At 43.2% G+C, this 18,308-nt stretch overlaps 1 pseudogene; it reads right to left on the bottom strand.

Annotated features, from left to right (window-relative positions):
* Positions 1-254: 254 nt before the first annotated feature.
* On the bottom strand, positions 255-11,059 carry LOC136713266 (ADP-ribosylation factor-like protein 13B pseudogene; annotated as a pseudogene).
* Positions 11,060-18,308: the final 7,249 nt, after the last annotated feature.

Genomic DNA, 18,308 nt, shown 5'->3' with positions numbered 1-18,308 from the left:
GGTTTAGGTGCGTGTTGCTGTAGTCTACTCTCAGTCGCTGTGAAGTTACTGTACACAGCGCTGTCGGCCTCCCGGGGGCTGCTCTCCTCCGCCTCGCCCGTCATCATTGGGCATGTCCTGCGCCAGCCCCAGCACCAGGGGAACCGCCTCGGCTTCCTCTCCCTCTCCTCCTCTCTCCTCCGCTTGTCCTCCTTCTCACGGCTCCCCTCCTCTGCCCCCGTCGTCTGCCGGCCCGGGAGCCAGGTGAACTGCCGTCACCTGCACCGTTTCCTCTCCTTGGCCTCCGTCCTTTGCTTGGCCTCGTTGCCAGTGATGACATCAGCGATGGGCTGGAAAGGATTGGACATGATGCCGTCCTCGTCCTCCGCCTGCTCCTCCGGCGCGGCCCTCCCCTCTCGCTCGGCCTCCTCCCTCTCTCTCCGCTCCCGCTCCTCTCGGACCCGGCGCACTCGCTCCGCTCTGTCGCGCTTGTCCTGCTCCTCCAGGGCCCTCTGCTCGGCCGTGTCCTTCCGTTCAAGGCCGCGTATTCGCAGTGGATGATGCGGAGCAGCCAGCCCAGCCCCCTCTTGACGGGGTGCTCCCGATTCATGCTGTTGTCCATCACAGCGCAGCACGTCTCGATTGTACAGTGACACTTGTCCACTAGCTTCTCCAGGGAGAGAGACTGGACGAGTTCTCCCTCGTACAAGGCCCCGTCGCGGTCCTGCTTGTTGCCCAGGACAAGCACGGGCTTCCCGGCGATGCGCGGGTGTCTCAGGACCTCGGCCAGGGTGTCCCTGCTCTCACTCATGCGTTCCACATCGCTGGAGTCCACCAGGAACACCACGCCGTGCGACTCGGTGTAGTAATTTTGCCAGATGCCCCGGATCGACTTGCCCCCACCCAAGTCAAAAATGGTCACCTCGGAGTCCCCCTGCTTCAGGTCGATTTTGGAGAAGCCCACGGTGGGGGCCACGTCTTCTGGATTTTCTCCCAAAATTCCTTTCAGAGTCACTGTTTGCCCAGCTTTGTCCAGACCCAGCATCACTAAGGTCACTTTCCTTGCCGGCTGGCACAACCGTTTCACCCATTTGCCACAGTTCACCATCATACTGAATGAAAATGTCACTGACTACTCTTCACTGACTGCTAGCTACTCCATTCGCTCCTCTACACGCTGAGATGGGTGATACAAATGAAAACAACTGGAAGGATGATGCAAATCCTGAGCTCGGTGTATCCACTGGCGCTGTTGCACTTGCAAGTGTGTCCTGACCCTGTAGCATGTGGGGATGTGACGCGTCTGCCGCTTATGATGTCATAACTGGGACCGGAGGCAGCACTCAAGCTGTTAATCATCCACTGATTAAAGCTGCTGCTAATGTTTTAATTGAAGGAAAAGGCAGGGCATCAGGCCTTAGATGGTCATAATTGAATCACGTGTCCAGAAGCTCAGTTCTAGAGCAGGGATGGCGAACCTTTGTTAGGCTGGAGTGCCCATAGTCTGGTTTGTTCAATTCACTAAGTGCCAAGGGTGCCAATGATTAATTCAGGATTAAACAGCAATTTCTTTAAACAATATTTATATTTATTTTTTGTGGTAATTAAGCAAACATGCCAACAAAACAAATCACAATCTACAATACAGAATAATCCAAAACACTATGGACAGATGGAACCCCTGCATCCACCCTCCTGCCACCTGCATGCACTGCTAACCTCCCCCCACTTTGAACCCCCCATGTCCCTCTGTGGTTTGCAGGCCTAATGTAGCCCAAAGTACATCCACTTCCACCCCCCAAAAAATAAATTAAGAATAAAGTAGTATATGTATGACAACTGTTTATTTTGTATCAGTGTTACTTCTTTAATAGATTGTTGATATGAATTTATTGCATGATATTGCTATTTTATTTTTTAAATGTAGCATTTGTGGCTTGTAATTGTGGTAAAGGGGTCTTGTTGCACAGGCAGTTATTTGACACCTGGACTTGCGGCCCATTGCTTAATTTAGGTTACCCACCACTGCCATGATCAAATCAATGATAAGTGTTTTTTTTCTTTCATATATGACTTCATTGTGTATTGGATTAATTCTTGAACAAAACATGTTTACAATAAAGCTTTGCCTGATTTGCAAACATACCATCTAACATGAGACCAATTGGCTGTAAAACATCAGGTAGCAGAATTTCACACAAATTACCCTTGGATTTGCAACCCATTTCCAACATTGTCTGTAGAATTGTAGATAATGGTATAATTCTTCCTTGGATTACTAGTCTCCTGTATTTTGAAAAAAGATGGGAATATTTTCTCCCCTTTTATTTTTTCATATGAGTCAACCAACCCCTCCTGTTACTCAATCCATATGAAACATCATCACAGTCACAGCTGTACCAGTGGTTAGAACTGCTATGTCCAGGCCTGGAGCTTGATGGGACTGTGCTCTTATTGATGGCGAATGTAGATGTCACTCACTCACTGAGGTAAACAATTCCAGGACTGAGCAAACCAGAGACTCTCATACAGTATTATCATTGCTATTATTATTTATTTCTTTGCAGACATCCTTAATTCAGTTTCAGTGAAAACCAAGTGGAGAAAGATTCATTTCCATATTTGTGTGTGTGTCGCAAACCCATCCAATAAAAAATAAGATTATGATACAGTAATAATGAAAATAACAAGAAAATGTACTAAAAACGTATAGATGTATATTGTGGCAACACCAAGCCATTGACAATTTAAAATTAATTTAGATTTGAATAACTTAAAATTGCATGGAGGCACCAGTACACCAACCTTTAAATAACTTAGGCTACATTTAAATAACTTATACATCATACGAATAACATGCTGAATCACTCAAGGCAGAAGAGTAACATTATTTAGTAAGAAGCTATAGTTAATATAACAGTACTGATGTCTAAGTTTGCTAACCTTAGCTAACTAAAACTAGATTTCTCTTACTGTTTAATAAGATTGATTAATTAATCTGGTACATTTTTATACAATGTACATTATTAACTTTGACCCATCCGCTAATAGAAAACTACTGCTGTACTCAGTTGTGGCTTCATTTTCAATTAGATGCCACTTTCTTCTAATCACAAATGTAACCACTATGATGTACAGGTTTGTAGTTTGTTATTAGCGGGTGGGTCAGAGTTTTGATTTTAATTCGGCCCTTAGTCTTCTGATCTGCCAGTTAACCAGATACCTTTCAGGATAACTTGACAGAAGTCTGGCTTTTTCTGTATCTCAAAGCAAGCTTAAAGTCCAGCTGGGTAAATTAGCAACACATAGCACCTATCCAAGTAAGAGCTCCATCCCTGCGCCAACCATTACACTGCATTAACCCCTTTAAGACCCAAGAACTCGATATTTTCATTTTTATTGAATAATAATAATACATTCCTATTCAGCCATGTTATACTTTGGATTGTTAGTCTTTAAATTGCTTTTTCAAACTCTTTGCCGAGTGAAATGCAAATCTCAGTTGATCCTCAGAACAGTTAAACTAATTACAGCTTGGTTGAAACAAACCTTTTATATTCATATACACTTGTTAGCAGAAATCACAGTTTTTAAATATACATATATATGCAGGGCATGTATATAAATATATATATAAACCTCAGTGCTCACTTTAAAATTAAAAAGTATTATAATGCTTGAAAAATGACATTTAAAAAATCGCTCAATTAATTTCAATGCAGCTTCTTTTTACTGTCATATCGAAACACAAGTGGTTGTAGCAGCTGGATAATTATTCACCAAACAAACTTCTTATAATTCTCTCTTGTCTTTGCCCCAGAAGTAATGTGTTTTTTTTTTCTATTTCGGGAAGAATACAAGTAAATTAAAGAAATGTATAAGGATTGTTTAATGAACAAGATGTGGATTTTTTCTATTTACTTCAGTATCATACACTTTGGATCAATGTAGTGGTGATTAGTGTCTGGCTGTTTGTATCTATTTATTTATTTGAGGGGCAGTATAAAATCTCGATATAAATGTATATAGGAATGCACAGAATGTGTAAGCGAGTTATATTGATTGCACTCTTTTTCTTTACTTTTTAAAAAGGTTTGATTCACCTGAGCAGTTATTGGTTTAACTAGAAATGAAAATGGCAATGAACAACAATTGCGCATGTGGAGGCCTTTATTGAAAAAGTGTGCAGAAAAGATGCCTTTATAGAGAACATGATAAGTTATAGATAAAATCTAGCCTGAGGGTTATTTAATGTATTCAAACACTCACATTCTACTCTTTTAACAGTAATGTTTTTATTGTACTTACTCCAGATATCACTTTGCTATGCAACACAACATGCAGGTTAAAAGCATCTTCTGTAAAACAAAACAAACAGCATCTAACATGACACAAATTCAACAAGAATGTATTATTATCAATATTATCCAATAATAAAGAGTAGGCTTAAATAAAGTAGCTGGGTCTATAATACGTTGTGACAGGGATGCTCTTTGTAGGACTGGTGCTGTTACTGTTGGCATGCACTTTTATTATCATCACTGTAATAGGATTCACAGTGATGTCGGTGTGGTCTTTGTTTCGCAGTAATGTCATGTGACCAGGTTGACACGGGTTGAGGATGCTAGTGTGAAATGGACTCTAGATGCTAAACACTGATTGTGCGTATTTGCAGTTCTTGAATGAGCAGAACAGGCTTAGATTTTGCCCGTTATCACAGACAACTAAAGGAGAATAAATTAGGGCTGCCAAACAAGACTTGACAAGAATCCTAATTTACTTGGAGTGAGACATAGATTAATTCCCTAAGTTGAGAGATTTCCTATGGAGAAGTGTTAATTACTGTTGCTTCTTCTATCAGAGGTTCAACAGCTCTAGGAGTGGCTATTGTGGCAGTTCTCCAGCTTTCTTCAGACACACTCCAGCAGTCTGGAGGAGTACCTTACATAAAGCTTGATGTTTTCTCTTCTTGGGCCATTTCATTAGCAGTTCTTCAGATAGAGGGACTGCTACTTTCTTCTGCAGAGTAGCACAGCAAGGAAGCACTTCTTTGGGTACTATAATTGTCCTTTTTCATGAAATTCCCAGTTCACTTCTAGCTGGCTGTGGTGTCGTTGAAGATGAAGAAGGCTATTAAAGCCCTAAAGTTCTCGACTGAAATAAATGTTTGCATGAGAAAGACTTTAAATGGAATCCATGCTCTCATGAAAAACGCAGCCCTACTGAAGTATAGGCATCTCCTGTTAACATTCAGCTTGACAGGAATGTGCAGATCCTTTTCTAACTATGGCAGACTTGGGATAATTGTGAATCTGAATACTTACTTTTCTACCATTCTAATATAAAACCTGCCACCAGCACCTTAGATGAAAATATAATATACATTAACAAAATATCAAAGAACCGACTCCTAATTGGCTGATGTCTGGTCCTGGAAGGCTGCAGTCCAGCAGGTTTTATAGGTTTCCTTCAATCACCCATAATTTAATAATAAGGAAAGTGGTCAAATTTGTCCAATTAAGCCAATGATCAGTTGAACTAGGCAGTTAGGAGTTGACGTACAATGAATACCTTAAGCCAATACAGCCCTAGAGGACCAGGATCCAGCACCCTGGCTTATGCGGCTAAAATCCACACAAGGAAAGCAGGGTGAATCATATAGCCTGTAACATGTAGTCCTGAGGTCTGAGACCAATTCAATGCTCCCAGTGGGTTTTAACAATTGGTCGGTGTGCCTTTAAAGATGGCATGATAATATGGCATGATAAACTACCGCTAATCTGCCCCAAGTTCATTTTACTCTTATTGGGAGTGAAGTAATATATTACTAGTGGAGTAGTGGTCAGGGCTCCCTCCTGGGTGGAAAGTTGTGGGATCATTCCTAGGTTCGGGACACTGCCATTGTTCCCTTCAGCAAGGTACCTCACCTAGATTGTTCCAGTAAAAAAAGAACATGTTTAAATGGGAAATTGTATGTAAAACATAATGTGATATATTGTCACATTTTTTAAATTGCCCTGCCTAAGAAATAAATTGTAATTTAATAGCTCTTGCTCTATTTTTAAAGCTGTATATTTGGTGACTGTAATTCACCTTGGGAAATGGTGTCAACTAATAAATAATAACAATAATATTCACCAGGCAACTTTGAGACCGGACAGGATTGCAAAGTTCCCCTTAACCGGAAACAAACGTACAAACCGGTACTCATGATTCCTGTCACTGATCAGACAAAGTGTACATCCTTTTTTAGATTCTGGGCATTTCTTTCTAATGAATAGAAGTAGCTGCAGAAGCTTATTTTTTGGGTTGCTTTTATGTACATTTTTCTGTGTCTGAGAATCTGAAATGATTTTGTTGGCTATGTTGAGCAGATTGTATCTGTATCTGCTAGAAAGAACAATGTTGTGTTTGCTGTTTGAAAGACTGACCTTCTATTTAAATATTTAAAATAACTTTTGTGCTACATGCAATACTTACCTTTTATTTTGTCCTCTCTATATAAAACATTGTTTTTTAGAAATTCAGACTTCACCTGAATCTCCTGAATTTTTGAATCAGGATTATATTATAGTTATTGAGGTATGTTTTTGGAGGACCTCATATGTGAAGTGTTATAAATTGTGCATGGTCAGTCAACAAGGTAAGCAGCTGCACAAAGCAATTCTAATAAAATGGTTTCAGCCTCACAGCCACAATAATGTTACAGTCTGCCCTGTTTGATTATAGCAGTTTTAAATGGAGAATCATTGAAGTCCAGGATTAACTTAAACTATTTATATAGACATTTGTGTAAGAATACCTACTGGGAAGGGAGTGGGAGATGAGCATGCGTGGATATAGTTTATTTATTCATATTTCTAGTTACCTTTGCAGCAATGTTATCCTTCTGCAGTAATCAGTCATCCATTAATCTAGTCCCTGCCACACTTTAAAGAATCTGAACTGTAGAGGGGAGACGAGGATAGCTATTAGATGTCAAATACACAGGAAGATGATAAGGAACTAGTAGTCGCACTGCAATTATGCACCCTCTTCTTAGTGTCCTTGCCCTCCTCTGAAAGAAGGAGCGTTTTAATCTAGCTGACATTCTGCCCATCTTAACTTCCCTGCCCTTGAAGAAACAGTACAGGAAATGGCATTGTTATGGTTCAAGTACAATAGTCCTTTAATCTTCACTGGTAGGAATCAATAAATAACTAAAAGGAACATGTCTGACCAGTAAAGCAGTTTTTACTTTGTGTTTGTTATAATATTTATTAAGCAGTACATACAAGCTAACCTAAAAGACAGGACCAAAGCTTACCAAAGCTGTTTTTAGGATTTTAATTGCATTTTCCATCTGACCGTAACAGTTAAGTTCTACAAACAAGAGAAACCAAAACTAATCATATTTGCATTCCGATTTAAAATAAAATACCATTGAAAAGACATATGAAGATAAAGTAACTAAATAATAATGACTGCTAAAACTTTACAATGCTTTCGCAATAAATTGTTAAATAAAGAATACAAAGGTTGCAAGTCAAGTTTCCAAATGTGAAAACCTGATGCATTAATTCCAAAGAAAATAATTGACAACTGCACCAATCAGCCAGTTGAGCCTTCCAGATCTCATGGGACATCTTAGAAAAACAGCAAAGATCCCCTTGTGGCTGTAAAATGTCATTTTTGCTCCATAGTTAAGAAACTGGGGGGAATAAAATGTAGAAAATAAATAAATAAATGAGACAGGCTAATGAGTCTCCAGGGAAGCTTCCGTTGTGCATGGTAAATCAGAAAATACTTATCTAATGAGTTTGAGAGGGGATATTATTATTGTGCAATGCAATCCCACCTCACATAAGAATGAGCTACTAAGAGATTATGCAATTCGAGAACTCGGTCTTGCGTTGTTCCAAACCAAAAATGCAAAGAAGTCCCAAGAGCAAAATTATTATTGCAAGATTGTTTGGCCCATTTAATGCATTAATCACTGTCATGCACAATCAATTAAACCCTGCCACACTGTTGAGCCCGACAAGTCCATGTGCTTAAGATACACTTCAGTTTGCAAGGCTGTCCCCTCTCAGGAACTGTTAACAAGAGGCCTCATAATGGGGTGTTAAAACTGCTTGAAATGCTATTTGCAGCTTAAAGCAGGCATGTGGTGCTCATCCTGTCAGAGTAAAGACTAGCACAGGGTCTGTGTACGACAATGAAGGGAATCCCAAAGATGAATGGGCCACAGTCAGTAAGTTAAGAATCCAAAAGAATTATCCAAAAGGCCAGGCTCCTGGTTCGAGGTTGACTGCTCTTTCAAGTCTAAGGTAATACAAGCTCAGTAACAGGTTTCTGTAGCCTACATAATGAGCACTGTTCCACTACCTAAAGTGTTGTCTTTTACCTTCTGCTTGACTTGAATTGTCAGCATCTCTTGCTCAATTTATCTTTTTCTCTCTCGGCACTAGACTGAGAAGAGCCATCAGAATATATCCATGAATGAGGGAACATCTTACAAGATGCCAGAATTCTTCTTCTTTAAATGAGATCAACGGGGATAGGTCTGAAATCTTAAGGAGACAGAAAAAGGCAAGGTCCTTGCTGGCCCACCTGGAAATGGAGCGGGAGCAGGCTGAGGGTAAAAGGTAAATGCACACATGCTGGGTAAAATTGTTGTAGTAGTAGTGGTAGTAGTAGTAGTAGTATAGTAATTATTGAGCACTACAGGCAGTAGTCTGTATAGATAATACTTCAGAAGCTGGATCAAATCACAGCCCAATTGTCTGGGTAGCACAAGTCTGTCCTGTCTCATCACTGGACACACATTCCACTGTGAGCTGTCCACTACCAATCCCTGGAAAGGGATGGGATTCCAGTAAAAGGTATTTTGTGTCAAGAACACATTACAATCTTGAAGTCCAGCATTGCTGATCTCATTTACCCGATGAATAGCTGTTCTGCTGGCGTTTACTAATGGCACTGTAAAATTCTGATTTGATTTTCATCTCAAATACTGTTTATTCGAAAGAGCTGAAAATGGAATGCATTTCATGTATCTTTATAAATGTACTTTGATCTTCAAGGTGTTGTAATGCATGTTCCTTTTTCTGCCTCTGCCGCATGTTTACACAGCTGACACTTTCTCTGCATCTATTAATTGAGGATTGTATTCCATTAGGTAAAACTATTAGTTTTCTTGCAATTTCCCTCACAGAATTCATATCTGAATACCGTGATCTAAGCAGAGTTTGTGCTAGCCTTTTTTTTTTTATGGGCAACATGGCCAATAACATTCCTGAATTCCGGTCATATAGAACAATTATCGGACATATGTTTTAAATAGCCATATAATAGCTTACATTTAAACAGCAATAAAACACAAACACTATGATCCAACAAATGTATTTTATTTAGTCAGCAGAATGAACTCTTCACAAGCATATAGGCTACAACAATAAAATAAAACCAATAGCCTTGCTATTGTTAATAAAATAAAGACAATAGCCTACATTAAATGTACGTCTCTTTGCATTCCAAGCCCGTCAAATTAAATAACTTGAAAATAAGCTAAATGAAGACAAAATTAGGTCTAAAAAATAATAGGCTGGTCGGTCCGAATTCTGCGTTTGTCAAGTTCCCGTTTATTTGCGGCGCGACTTCATTGAATAGAAGTGCTCCGCTGCTTGTGCAAAGTTGAAGCCATGCAACCCCTTGTCACAACTTGCAATTCTCATCAACCTTGTCACCTTGTCACGCTCTGCAGGCACACTGGACGCAGGAATTGTGCAGGCAATCTTTCCCAGCATTGCCAGGACAGGATACATTTCCCTGAATTCCCCGATGACCGTTTCACAGGCCGTGTGGTATTTCAACCTGCTGTACCCACGCAGTGCTGTCCTCATCGGCACTGCATCTCGCTCAGTCACATGACCAAACTCTCAGTGATGTCTTACTGTGACAGCGAGCGTAGGCTTGCTGTTGTCTTGGCGCCATGTCTTATAGGTCACACAATATTAGGCTATTTAATATGCTATTAATCTATCTATCTATCGACTATCGTCTGTTGCTGTCTGTCTACCGTGGTGTCTGTCGGGAGTGTGCATGTGTGGCGGGAGTGTGGAGGAGTGCGCAGAGCTTGAGTGAGTGAGTGAGTGAGTGAGTGAGTGGGGTTTTTCCCCGTTTTTTCTTCTCTCCTTCTTGCCTTTTCTTTCTTTGTGTTGGTTTGGGTGGTACAAAAGTGTATTACTGTTTGGGTTTGTGCAGGGAAGCAGACTTTTGTCAGCGATCGCCATGGCTACACCCGAGTTGGGGAGACTGGGGTTTAGTAACCTGACTCGCCGTCACGGCATTAAACTTATTGTGGATGCGATCGTCCCAGTAGAAAGATGCGTCATTGAATTGGGGAAAGTGGTGGGGTGTGGGAATATTAAATCCGCATCTCGGATGAATAAATCTGTTGTTTTTCTTGCTAATGAAGCGTTAGTGCGGAGAGTGGTTCTGGAGGGTTTAGTTGTCGATGCAGTCCTGGTGTCTGTCTTGCCGCTTGCAGTCCCGGCTCGGAAAGTTACTATTTCCAATGTGCCGCCATATATTTCCAATGTCGTTTTGATCACGGAGCTGAGCCGACACGGGCAGATTATGTCGGATATCACTATGATACCGCTGGGTGTAAAAGTCCCGAGCTGAAACATGGTGTATCTTTTCATAGGCCGCTGTATATGTTGTTTCCTGATACCTACGGGGAGTTGAATGTTGCCTTTCGTTTTCGATTGGATGTCTGTGACCATGTTGTGTTCGCTACGTCTGATCTCATGAAGTGTTTTGTCTGCGGCCGTGAAGGTCATATTGCGAAGAACTGCAGGAGATCGAGGGAAGAAGGGGGTGGCAGTGCTGCGGTGGAGGAGGGCACGTAGAGTCTGGGTCAGGGACCGGGGACGGGCAGCGGGCCGGACCGGCGGGTGTGCAGGACGGGCAGCGGGCCGGACCGGCGGGTGTGCAGGACGGGGAGCGGGCTGGACCGTCGGGTGTCGGTGCGAAGGTTGGGATTTGTGGTGTTGGGGTGCTTTGTGGGAACGGGGTGCCGGTACAGGTAGTACATGCTGTACTGGGGTGTGTGGGACATGAGAGTGGGGAGACTGTGGCTCTGGCTGTGGTTGCTACTGTGATGCCTGAGAGTGAGATTGCTCTGCAGGAGGCAGGTTTTTCCCACGACGCTGCTCGTGAGGGGTCTATGGCAGATCCGGCGCTTGAGATTCGGCCAGCAGAGGTGGCAATGGAGGGGGAGGTGACGGCTGAGAAAGGGGAGTTTAAACTTCCTAAACGGAAACGTGAGAAGAAGGGTAGACCCATTGACAGTGATGCGAAACGCAGTTTTGTCGCAGAAAAGCAGGACGTGGAGCGCGGTGTCTGCACTGCGAGCAGGTGGGAGTTGCTGGCTGAGGCCGGGACTGCGGAGGGCAGCGGGGCCGGCGAGAGCGATGAGGAGGGGAGTGACTCTGATCTGTCTGTCTGCCAGTCCGCTGCTCAAAGGGGGCTACAGCACACAGAGTATAAGGGAGTTTTTGGAGTCGGTTAAGGGGAGACGTGGGATCAGCATTGTTGATCACTTTCCCGATTTTAAACTTTTTAAGTTCAGCGGCGTTGGTGCTGCGGGAGTCTAAAGGGCTGGGAATGGAAAAAAAAGTGTGATCGCCTGAAAAACCGGATGGCTAAAGTCCGTATGTCCCTTAAAACAGGCACCAATGTATGAGCTCATTCGTTTGTTTTCCCCTGGCGCTGTGTTGTGGTTTGTCATAGTCTGTGTTTCCACTTTGTTTTCATTTCCTCCCTCAGTGCGTGCGCCGATATTTTGCACACTGAATATAAATGGGGGGCGAGATGTCGTGAAGAGAGCTACAGTGTTTGATTATTTGGTGCAGAAACTTGTCTCTAGCATTTCTGCAAGAGACGGCACACTGATGCTTTGAATCAATCGGACTGGTCTACAGAGTGGGAGGGGGAGGCCGGAGTTGCGATTTTATTTGCTCTGGACTTTAAGCCTGAGAGAGTTACAGTGACTGAAATTGTGCCGGGGCGCGTCTTAATGGTTAAAGTGGTGATTGGTAATACGACTTTTAATTTAATTAACATTTATGCACCTAATGACGGCAACGAGAGGATTGCTCTTTTTAAACGTCTTCCTGGTGTTTTAGATCAGTGTGAGCCCGCTGACTCTTTTATTGGGTGGTGATTTTAACTGCACTGAAAACTGTAGGCTTGATAATACTGTGGAGCCCAACCCCGGGTCGGTTAGAGAGCTGAAATCAGTGTTGACAGCTTATGATGTGGTGGACGTTTGGCGAATGACACATACAACTGACAGGCAGTATATGTGGGCTAAATGCATTGTAGGAAGGGTCTCCTTGGTCAGGCTGGATAGATTGTATATTTTTAGACACCAACTAAATGGCTTCATTTAACCGAAACTCTCTCCTACTGGGTTTTCTGATCATAGTTTAGTGGCAGTAGAAGTGGTTTTTCCTTCTGCACGGGCTCAGTCCTCTCATTGGCATCTAAACATTCAGTTGTTACATGATACTAAGCTTTTGAAATGCTTTGCCTTTTTTTGGGAAAGGTGGCAGAGGCAAAAACATACCTTTCCTTCCCTGAGGGAGTGGTGGGACATGGGCAAAATTCAGATAAAACTGCTCTGTCAGCAGTACACTGAAAATATTACACGGAGGATAAGCACAGCGATGAGAGAACTGGAGGCTGATATTTCCGAGCTCCACAGAGCCTTGGAGTCTGATTTCAGCACTAGGCTGTTTGAAGACCTGACTTTGAAGAAGCAAGGGTTAGCGGATCTGTTGGGCACGCAGGTACAGGGGGCGCTGGTTCACTCCCGGTTTCTGAGTTTGTCGCAGATGGATGCACCTACGCAGTATTTCTTTGCCTTGGAGAAGAAGACGGCACAGCGTAAGATGATGCACTGTTTACAGACTGCAACTGGCCAGCTGCTGCAGGAGCCTGGGGAGATTCGTGGGCTGGCGGTCCAGTTCTAGAAAGAGCTGTTCACAGCTGAGGCTGTGGACAAGTCGGTGGAGGCTCGCCGTTTTCTCATGGACCTGCCTGTAGTTCCTGAGGTGGAGAGGCAGAAGCTTGAGGGGGAGCTGACACTGCTGGAACTTTCCGAGGCCCTCAGTGGACTGCACACTGGGAAATCACCAGGCATTGACGGCCTACCAGTGGAGTTTTATCGCACTGTATGGCCACAGATAGGAGGAGATCTGTGTGCCGTCTTTTCTGAGTGTGTGCAGGACTGTGAACTGCCTCTGAGCTGTCGGCGTGCGGTGCTGACTTTACTCCCCAAGAAAGGGGAGCTCTCTGACATCAAAAACTGGCGCCCAATCAGTCTCCTATGCTCAGACTAAGATTCTGTCCAAAGCCTTGGCCAATCGCTTGCGTACAATGCTGGTTTCTGTGGTGCAGCCGGATCAGATGTACTGTGTGCCCAATAGGTCCATTTTTTATAGCATTTTTTTAGTATGGGATATATTGGCCGCTTCCAGTCTCTTCGGTTTTAATGCTGGTCTTATATCCTTAGATCAGGAGAAGGCCTTTGATAGAGTTGATCATTCCTACCTTTTTAGTGTTTTTAGGGCTTTAGGCTTTGGTCCCAGGTTTGTGGGGAAAATTGAAGTCCTCTATCGTAATGTTTTCAGTGTGTGGTGTGCTTAGCTCTCACTTTCCGATCCAGAGGGGAATCCGTCAAGGCTGTCCCCTGTCTGGAATGCTGTACTCAATGTCTGTAGAGCCCCTCATTCACAGACTCCGCTCTTACTGACTGGCCTCTCTATTCCTGATGTGCCCATGAATCCTGTGAGAGTGGTGGCCTATGCTGATGACATCTCGGTGCTTATCACTAATGATGCTGATGTCAGGGTGCTAGGTGACTGCCAGGAGTGTTTTGAGAGAGTGACCTCTGCCAAAATTAACTGGCTTAAGTGCAATGCCTTTCTGATGGGGGACTGGGGAGGTGGAAGCCCCCCAGCTTTACCGGCAGGGCTGCAGTGAAACAGGCGGGCTTTCAGTTTTTTAGGGGTGTGGCTGGGGGAGGGCGGAGGGGCTACAGAAAATTGGGATGGGGTGCTGGAACGTGTACAGGGCAGGCTGCAGAGCTGGCGCTGGCTGGTGACTAAATTGTCCTTAAGGGTAGAGTGCTGGTAATTAATAATTTGGTCACATCTTCGGCACAGACTTCGGTGTGTGGATCCCCCAGGTTTACTTCTGAAGGCCATTCAGAAGATTTTGCTGCAGTTTTTTTGGGATGGCATGCACTGGATCAAGCAGAGTGTGCTGTTTTTGCCTGTGCAGGAAGGGGGGCAAGGGTTGATGGATGTCTGTAGTAAGGTGGTGGCTTTCAGACTCCAGTCTCTCCAGAGGCTACTTTTTTGCTCTGAGCCTCACCCTTGGAGGGATCTGGCATTTGCGTTTTTGCACAGAGTAGGGGGTTTGCACTGCGATAGGCAACTGTTTTTATTGGAGACTGAAAAGCTTAATCTCTCGGTTTTACCTGTGTTTTACCAGCGACTTGTTACTGCATTACAGATGTTTCAGGTACGCTCTGATTTTGGGTCTTTGGGGTTGAGGGGTCTTTTGGAACAGCCCCTGGTTTGTAATCGGTCCCTGAAGTGTTCACTTTTAAAGTCCGAGAGTTTTACTTCTCTGTTGGTGGCTAAGGGGTGTTTTAAAGTCGCTCACTTTATTGATATGGACCAGCGCAGGTGGAAGACCCCTGATGTCCTAGCTGCTGTGTTAGGGGTGTGGTCTCAACGAGTTATTGGTGTGTTTTTAGAACAGTTGCACTCAGCTTTTTCCAGAGAGGCTTTGTTGCTGCTGAGGGATTTTTTCTCGGGGCAGTGGACCTGCAGCCTGAGCCCCCAGTGGTGTCTTTTCTGATCACACCAGCAGTGGTGCAGTGTCTGGATACACCATGGAAGCTGCTGCAGTTTAAGGAAAACTATGACATCCAATTTCAGGGATTAGACAAAAAAGCACTTTATTTTTTATGCATCAAAATTCGGCACTACCCTGACCTTCGGAACCTGCCTGACACTCACTGGCGTGCACAGTTAGGTGTAGTGCCTTCTATCACTCCTGCTTGGTGTGGTCTCTATAGACCACCGATGCAGAAGAGAGTGGGGGACCTGCAGTGGAGAGTTCTGCACAGCATTGTTGTTACTAACGCTTTTTTATGTGTCATTTTGCCAGGCGTGTCTGACCTGTGTGTATACTGCCAGCATAGGGAAACAGTGTTCAACTGCTTTTTACATTGCTCTTGGCTGCGGCCTCTGTTTGTCGTCCTGAAGGGGTAGTTTGCTGGGCTGGGTGTCCTGTTCTCTGACAGTGTTTATTTTCAGGGTACAGCATTGCAAGAACAGGACTCGCACAGTACAACTGGCGAACTTCCTTTTGGGCCAGGCCAAGCTGGCCATCCTCAAAAGTAGGAAGAATAGGGAGAGAGGGGTTCTCACTGGGGATGCAGGGCTGCTGTTTAGAGTGCAGGTGACATCCAGGGTGAGACTGGAGTTCACCTATTATAATCTGGTCCACCGACTGGACATGTTCCTGTTGGTGTGGGGGGTGGGGGGAGTGTTGTGTGAGGTTGTGAACGGTGTCCTGCAGATGACTTTGTAAGTTGGAGGAATGTGGGGGGAGTGGGGGATGGGAGGGTTTGTTTTCTTTTTTGCTAGGTTTTGTGAATGGTGATTCGGGAGTATACTGTTATTTATTTATTTATTTATTTCCTGGATTCCTGGCATGTTGTTTTTCATTTTTATGCAACAACCAAATGAGTGCCAAATTTGACATGGAATGAACTGCTTGTTAGTTTTGTTTCTTTTGTTGAATTGTCTATAGCATAGGGGGGAGTATGTTATTTACTGTTATTGGGTTTCAATGTTTTTCATAATTTCTTGTGTGTTTCCTTTAGAACCTTTTTGTTTCTATCTATTTGTAACTATCCTTGTTTGTCGGTACCAATCTGTTGTTTTCTGTCTGTCAGTTTCTTGTCCGTTTGTGTTAGTTTTTGTATCTTTCTATCTGTCTTTTGTGGGTTGGGGAGCTTGCAGGTTTTGTGGTTTGGTGGACAGGAGTATACTGTGTATTTGTATCCTGTATTTTATGGAATAAAGTTCACTTTAAAACCCATCTATCCATCCATCCATCCATCCATCCCTCCCTCCCTCCGGACATATTGGCCGTTGATATTTTCATCTGCCGGACAACTACATGTGATGCCGAAAAGTCGGCATTTGCCGTGTTATCTAGAGCCATAAATTAATGGTTTAAGTAATATTTCTACTTAAAAGGATTTAAATTCGATTTTCAGGAGCCTCAATATTTTGACCATCTTATATACTGACAAATACATATGAGATGTACTCAATATTCTACCATAGACAGAGAAAATACACTGTTAATGCATAGCACTACAACAGCTAAGCCCCCGGGTTTGAGTGGTAACAGACTGTAAAGTATGTTCTCTGTTTCTCTTGTTTTTTCTCTCGAAGCAGTGTGGGACTTTGTATTTCTTTGTAGCCTAGGGGAAATACAATATTCTACATTAACATTATGCTTCTATGGATATTCACCCAGTATTTAGGTGGAATATTTGGATGCAAGGACCTGCCTTCTTGGTGGCATTCAGCATTCCTTAGATTCTATTGCATTTAAAATCGTTCAGCAATGATGTTCTAGTGCTTGTTTCTCAATTTAATCATCTCTAGAATCAGGCTTTCATGATGCATGCATTGATGTCCCTATATGTGCTTTACAAGGTCATAGATTTGTTGTAATCTACAGTTTTCGTCCTTGAAATTGATGTATAACTATTATGTATTTTTTTTCTTGACCTGCTTAATAATTGATACAAATGAGAACATTATTTTATTTGACCATGTAAGGGGTTTTCTCTGTATACTTCTTGCGTGCTTGATCTTCAAACCCCACTTATCTTTCAAATCGAGGATTCTGCCCAATGGGGAAGGGGCCTATGTCATTACCATGGTACCACTGTGAATGTACACGACCATTCAAAAGTTTGGGGTCACTTAGAAATGTCATTGTTTTCCATGAAAACTTTGCTTTCATCAAATAATCCTCCATTTGCAGCAATTACAGCCTTGCAGACCTTTGTCATTCTACTTGTCAATTTGTTGAGGTAATCTGAAGAGATTTCACCCCATGCTTCCTGAAGCACCTCCCACAAGTTGGATTGACGTACCATACGGTCAAGCTGCTCCCACAACCGCTCAGTAGGGTTGCGATCCAGTGACTGTGCTGGCCACTCCATTATAGACAGAATACCAGCTGACTGCTTCTTCCCTAAATAGTTCTTGCATAGTTTGGAGCTGTACTTTTGGGTCATTGTCCTGTTGCAGGAGGAAACTGGAACAGGGTATGGCATTGCGTTGCAAAATAGAGTGATGGCCTTCCTTCTTCAAGATACCTTTACCCTAGGGATGCACCAATTAATCGGCCAGCAATCGGTATTGACAGGTTACAGGCCAAAAATGTAATAATCGGTATCGGCAGACTACTTCAAAATGGCGATTACTTGTACCACCAATGCTTGTACCCCATTCATACAAATCCGAGGTAAAATAGACTACCTCTGATGCAGGAAAGAAATGTATCGGCTTTGAAGACGGGTCTCCCTTTGCGTACCTTTCATTTCTAAAAAATACACCATATGTCAAATTGGTGGCCTTTTATCCTATGTCTGAATGGGGTATAAGTCTTTTCTTATTCAAATATATGGAAGAATAACTTGTATAATTAAAATGAGCTGAAATTAGAAGCCTTATCAGAAACAACATTTTTATTTAATTTATGACAGGGTAGAAAGTTACAGAAATGTCATAACATCGGTATCGGCATCGGCCGATTATGTTATATGAACATCGGCTATCGTTATCGGCCAATAATTTTCTTATCGGTGCATCCCTACTTTACCCTGTGAAAATCTCCCACTTTACCACCACCAAAGCACCCCCAGAGCATCACATTGCCTCCACCATGCTTGACAGATGGCATCAAGCACTCCTCCAGCATCTTTTCATTTGCTCTGCATCTCACGAGTGTTCTTCTTTGTGATCCGAACACCTCAAACTTAGATTCATCTGTCCATAACACTTTTTTCCAATCTGCCTCTGTCCAGTGTCTGTGTTCTTAAATTTTTATTTTTATTCTCCAGTCTAAGACCAGCACCCCAGAGTCACCTCTTCACTGTTGACGGTGAGACTGGTGTTTTGCGGGTACTATTTAATGAAGCTGCCAGTTGGGGAACTGTGAGGCGTCCATTTAGC

The sequence above is a fragment of the Amia ocellicauda genome, chromosome 2 (assembly GCF_036373705.1).
Source record: "Amia ocellicauda isolate fAmiCal2 chromosome 2, fAmiCal2.hap1, whole genome shotgun sequence".
Lineage (NCBI taxonomy): Eukaryota > Metazoa > Chordata > Actinopteri > Amiiformes > Amiidae > Amia > Amia ocellicauda.
This window is presented reverse-complemented; position numbering and strand designations above follow the sequence as displayed.